The 6,360-nt window shown below is 47.3% G+C and overlaps 1 protein-coding gene across 1 annotated transcript in view; it reads right to left on the bottom strand.

Annotated features, from left to right (window-relative positions):
- The window catches only part of PRKCZ (protein kinase C zeta), a 276,277-nt gene that overhangs the window by 261,656 nt on the left and 8,261 nt on the right, over positions 1-6,360 (bottom strand). The window lies entirely within an intron of this gene.

The following is a 6,360-nucleotide window of genomic DNA, read 5'->3' on the forward strand; positions in this document are numbered from 1 at the left end:
TCTCCCCAGGTGCAACAACTTGCATTTATCCTTGTTGAATTGCATCCTATTCTGATCTGCCCATTTCCCCAGTCTGTCCAAATCTGCCTGAATTCGCCCCCCGCCCTCCAGTGTGTTTACTGTGCCCCACAGTTTAGCGTCATCTGCGAATTTGGACAAGGTGCTTTCAACGTCTTCATCCAAATCGCTGATGAAGATATTAAACAGTACTGGTCCAAGGACAGAGCCTTGGGGGACACCACCGCCCACATCCCTCCAGGGAGAAACCAATCCAGCCACCATCACTCTCTGGGTGTGTCCCATAAGCCAGTTTTTCACCCACCTTACTGTGAAAAAATTCACCTCACAGCTACTCAGTTTGCTCATAAGAACTGGGTGCGACAGTGTGTCAAAAGCCTTTTTAAAATCCAGGTAAATAATATCTACTTCCTCCCCTGCATCTAAGCACTTTGTGACCTGGTCATAAAAAGAGACCAGGTTAGTCAGGCAGGATCTGCCTGCTATAAACCCATGCTGGCTGCCCCTTACCATTGTGTTATGTTACCCGCTGGCCCCCTGCAAATATGATCCTTTATGATTTTTTTCTAAGGTCTTGCTGAGAATAGAGGTGAGGCTAACTGACCTATAATTACCCGGGTCCTCCTTCTTCCCCTTCTTGAAGTTAGATCATCCAGTCCACCTGCCTGCCCTGGGCAGGAAAGAGCGCTGGGGTTAGATGACCCCGACTAGGTACTTGTCTAGTCTCCTCTTAAAGACCTCCAAGGTAAGGGGAGAGCACCACCTGCCTTGGAAGCCCATTCCAGATTTTGGCAACCCTCACCGTAAAGAAATGTTTCCTAAGATCTAATCTAAATCTGTTCTCCGTCAGTTTGTGGCCATTGCTCCTAGTAACCCTAAGGGGCGCCCTGGTAAACAGAGCATCTCCTATTCCTTGCTGAGCCCCCCACACCCGAATGAGTTTGTAGACAGCCACAAGATCCCCTCTCAGCCTTGTTTTGCTGGAGCTGAAGAGATTCAGTTCCCTCAATCTCTTCTTGTAGGATCTTACCTGCAGACCCTTAACCATACTAGCAGCCCTCCTCTGGACCCTCTCAAGGTTATCTACATCCCTCTTGAAGTGACGTGCCCAGAACTGGACACAGTACTCCAGCTGCAGCCTTACCAATGCCGCATAGAGGGAAAGTATCACGTCCTGAGAGCTATTCATGATGCACCTTCTAATGCATGAAAGTGTGGTTGGCTTTACTTATCACTTTGCTACACTGAAGACTCATGTTCATGTTGGAGTCAACTGTGACTCCGAGACCCCTTTCTGCTGCTGGCTGCTTAGAAAGTCACCTACCAGTCTGTAGGTGTGTTGGCGACTCCTTCTCCCTAGATGCAGCACTTCGCACTTACTTTTGTTAAGCTGCATTCTATTTTGTTTTGCCCACTTTCTCAATCTGTTCAAATCTGCGTGAATTTGCTCCCTGCCCTTAGGTGTTCACTTTGCCCCATAATTTGGTGTTGTCCGTGAATTTGGACAGAGTGCTTTCTATGCTCACATCCAGTCACCGATTAAGATATTGAACAGCACTGGTCCAAGGACCAAACCTTGGGGAACTCCACTGCCCACATTTTTCCAGGTTGAAAACGAATGGCCACCACCACTCTCTGGGTACATCGCATAAACCAATTCTACACCCACCTGCCCGTGTAATAATGTATGTCACAGCCGCTTAAGTTATTTATAAGAATGGGATGCAACACTATATCAACGGTCTTCTTAAAGTCCAAGTAGATGACATCTACCTCAACTCCTGCATCTATGTATTTTGTGAGCTGGTTGTAAAAAGAAACAAGGTTAGTCAGCCAGGATCTACCCACTATGAAGCCGTGCTGGTTGCCCTTCAACATTATTTTTCCCTACTGGACTCCCACAAATGTGATCCTTAATAATTTTTTCAAAGGTTTGTCAAGGATAGAGGTGAGGCTAACTGGCCTATAATTTTAAAGGATGATCTGGGTAAGTAAAGTTAAACTAAATTTATCTTTTAATTTAATATTAAACTTAACTCTTAAGAACATCGGCATAAAAATGAGGTGAAGCAAGTCCTTGATCTACCCACTTCTTTTACTGCCTGTAATTTAACTTTAATTTAAAGGATGATCTGGGTAACTACAAACACCAGTGTTAGTGCAAGGGTCCACCCCATCCACCCAGGATGGCAGTACGGGCTACAAAAGTAGCAGGGCAGGAGCTGTAGGCACAGAGGCAATGTGCATGGGACTAAAGGTGGTCACCATCTTCCTCATTGAGGGCCAGAGCAGTCAAGAGGCAACTGTGTGCGTGTTATAAATCTTTTTTTTGTTTGTTTTGGATTTATGTCAGTACTTTACAAGGCTATGCACTACTACTAAATAACAGATCAGCATTGGCTGATACATTTGGTTAATCATCAGCTATCGGTAGTGGCCAAGAAAATCTTTAATTGGTGCACTCCTACTTTTATACTTATTGTTGCTCTATCATTTAAAAATTCACCTAAGTAGGAGTGCATCAATAAAGATTTTTGGGGTCAATACTGATGGCTGGATTATTATCAAGCCATATTGGTTGATACCAATCTAATTGCCAATAGGCAAGCCCAGCAGCTTGGAGAGCAGCATCTGGATGGTAAGTCTGTTGGGGACTCGGGGGGCGGGGCCTATGCAAGTTTTGAGATGGCTGCAGCCAAGCGGTTCACAACCTGTGGACTAACATGGGAGGAGGACAGGGCACATGGAGCCAGCTGCCTCCCTCCCAGGGCTGCCCAGACCCCCCAGCTTTAACCCTGTATGTCACTGCTGGCAGCAGAAACCTCTCGCCCAGGCAGACAGATGGGGGTCCAAGTGGGGGGATCGTGCCATGACACGGCAGCCAACCCTCTGCAGCTCAGTACCAGGCCATGGCCTGGTGGTTAGGAACCTCTGGTGTAGCCTTCCCCCGCCTCCCCACCATAGCCCCCTCTCCCAGCACCATCACCATCTGCCCCAAGCACAGCCCCAGCCCACCCCCAGCCAGGAAGAGCCTAGCGCTATCCCTGGCTCCAGTCTACAGCAGGCAGCCCACCTTTGCCCCACGCACAGATCTGGGGGGCATGTGCCCCCCATGCCTGCCCCAGGGGTACATGGAGCAGCGGGAGCCATCTCCCACTTCCCGTACCCCCTGGACGAGCTGTGGTTCTGTCCTGCACTCCAACTAGGCTGGGCAGTGCCTGCCCAAGTTCCACTCCCTCCCTCACTGCAGGGTCTCAACCTGCACCCCCACGTCCTTTCCCTGGTACCAACAGATTTAACAAGCAGATGCTGCTCATCAAGCTCCTGAACTGCATTCCTGGCTGCATGCATGCTGTAGCTGGACATATGCGCATGGCATTTATCAGCAACATTAAATCGGCCACATCAGGCAAAAAAGCCAACTGCTGATAACATCAATTTTCCCTTCATCAGTGCCAATACAATATGGACCCATGTATCGGTGCACCTCTACTAAAGAGTCATTGTCAATTACTGTTAAACTCAATATTTATATTTTTTTCTGGAACTAACAGAAATATGTTAATGCCTATGCAATGTTTCAGTATTTCCCACAAGCTACAGAAAAACCGTTTCACAAAAATTCCAGAGGGGACCCTTATGTCACTTAGAATCGTATCACAGAAAATTAGGGTTGGAAGGGACTTCAGGCATTTATCTAATCCAACCTCCTGCTCAAAGCAGGACCATCCTCAACTATACCATCCCAGCTAGGGCTCTATCTAGCTGGATCTTAAAGAGAAAGTTTTTCCCAATACAGGTTTCCCCCACTTTATGCAGGTTTTGTATGTGTGAATTCATTCTTATGCAATCAGTGTGGAGGAAGCTCAGTCAGCTGCTTTGTGTGGTGTATTGTGGGTGTGACTGCACCAAAACAGTCTCCTGTGTGGATCTGTGCTCCTTGCTCATCATCCGCAACATGTTTCTGTACTTGCCATCCCCGTTAATGCAGTCAAGCCCAGGGTACTGTCATGTCTGCTGCTGGCAAGTACAAAAATTGTCTTGTAAAAAAGTGGTAGAAATGGGCCTGGAGGTCAGTACAGTTGAGGTCTTAGAATGTGTCCCTATTTGTTACATTGTAAAGTGGGTTCCCTTTATGAGAATTCAAGTTATGCACTGTTTTCCAGGAACACATGTACAGCATAAAGCAAGGGAAGCCTGTATCTAACCTAAACTTCCCTTGCTGCAACTTGAGACCATTGCTCCTCATTCTGTCATCTGCCACAACTGAGAACAGTCTAGTTACATCCTTTTTGGAACCCCCTTCAGGTAGTTGAAGGCTGCTATTAAATCCCCACTCAGTCTTCCCTCCTCCAAACTAAATAAGCCCAGTTCCCTCAGCCTCTCCTCAGAAGGCATGTGCTCCAGCCCCTTGACCATTTTCATTGCCCTCCATTAGAATCTCACCAATTTGTCCACATCCTTTCTGTAATGGGGGGCCCAAAACTGGACACAGGACTCCAGACGTGGCCTCACCAGTGCTGAATAGAGGGGGATAATCACTTCCCACAATCTGCTGGCAATGCTTCTACTAATACAGCCCAGTAGGCCATTAGCCTTCTTGACAACAAGGGTGCCCTGTTGGCTCATATTCAGCTTATTGTTCACTGTAACCCCCAGGTCCTTTTCTGAAAATTTGCTGCTTAGCCAGCCTGTACCCATGCATGAAATTGTTCTATTCTAAGTGCAGGACTTTCCACGTCTCCTATTTGAATCTCGTGAGATTTCGTTTGGTTCAACCCTCCAATTTGTTGAGGTCTCTGAATCCTAGCTCCACCCTCAGTTTATCAACTACTCCCCCCAAGTTGGTGTCACCTGCAAACTTGCTAAGGGTGCACTCCATCCCATCTTCCAGATCATCAGTGAAGATATTGAACAAAACCAGCCCCAAGACCAACCACTTGGGCACTCTACTCGAGACAAGCTACCAGCTAGACATCAAGCTATTGACTACTATCCTCTGAGCCTGATGATCTAGCTGTTTTTCTACCCATCTTGCAGACCATTCATCCAACCAACCCATATTTCCTTAGGTTGCTTGCAAGAATACGGTGGGATATTGTACCAAAAGCCTTGCTAAAGTCAGAGTATATCATATCCACTGCTATTTCCACATCTAGAAGTCATCCTGTCATAGAAGGTAATCAGGCTGCTCAGGCATGACATGGTGAATCCATGCCAACTGTTCCTAAATCACCTTCTCCAAGTGCTTCAAAATGGACTCCTTGAGGACCTGCTCCATGATTTTTCCAGGGACTGAAATGAGGCTGACTGGTCAATAGTTCCCCAGATCCTCCTTCCCTTTCTTAAAGATGGCCAGGATATTTGCCCTTTACAATTGTCCAGGACCTCTTCTTATCGCCATGAGTTTTCAAAAAGTGACAGCCAGTGGCTCTGCAATATCATGGGCCAATTCCTTTAGCACCCTTGCATACATCCTGTCCAGCCCCATGGGCTTGTACGCTTCTAACTTTTCTAAATAGTCCCCAACCTGTCCTTTTCCCCCCTCTTGACTGCTTACCTCCTCCCCAAACTGTGCTGCCAGGTACAATAGTCTTGGAGCCAACTTCAGCCTTTTCCACATCGTGCCACTAGGTTGCCATTTAGTAAAGGACCAATACTTTCCCTGATCTTCCTCTTGTTGCTGACACTTGTAGAAACACTTCTTGTTACGCTTAGTCTAACCTACTATATAGCATAGTCATGACATTCATCCAAGCACTCTCTCAAGAGGAGAGACTTCAGTTAAGCCAAATAATTCAGTTCTCAAAAAATTAAAATGTGTGCCACAGCTAGTGAACAGAAGAGACATGCATGGGTTTCCTGTGATTGCAGTGAACCAATTAGATGAAATACAGCCAAATGATCTTGCCTCAAACTATATCGTTTCATAGTTGGTAGGGTCAGAAGGGACCTAAGCAGATCATCAAGTCCAACCCCCTGCCATGGCATTAAAGAGTACTGGGGTCAAACAACCCCAGCAAGGTGTTCATCCAGCCTCCTCTTAAAGACCCCCAGGGTAGGAGCCAGCACCACTTTGCTTGGAAGTTGGTTCCAGATCCTAGCTGCCCTGACAGTGAAGTAGCGCCTCCTGATGTCTAGTTTGAATCTACCCGCTGCCAGCTTGTGACCGTTATTTCTAGTCACTCCTGGGAGTGCTCGGGGGAACAGGGACTCTCCCAATGCCTGCTGGTCCCCTCCGACTAGTTTGTAACAGGCCACTAGATCCCCCCTAAGCCTTCTCTTGTGGAGGCTGAACAGGTTCAGGTCCCATAGCCTCTCCTCGTAGGGCCTGTCCTCCTG

This window comes from Gavialis gangeticus, unplaced genomic scaffold (genome assembly GCF_001723915.1).
Source record: "Gavialis gangeticus isolate Ggan-Ray unplaced genomic scaffold, GavGan_comp1, whole genome shotgun sequence".
Classification (NCBI taxonomy): Eukaryota; Metazoa; Chordata; order Crocodylia; family Gavialidae; genus Gavialis; species Gavialis gangeticus.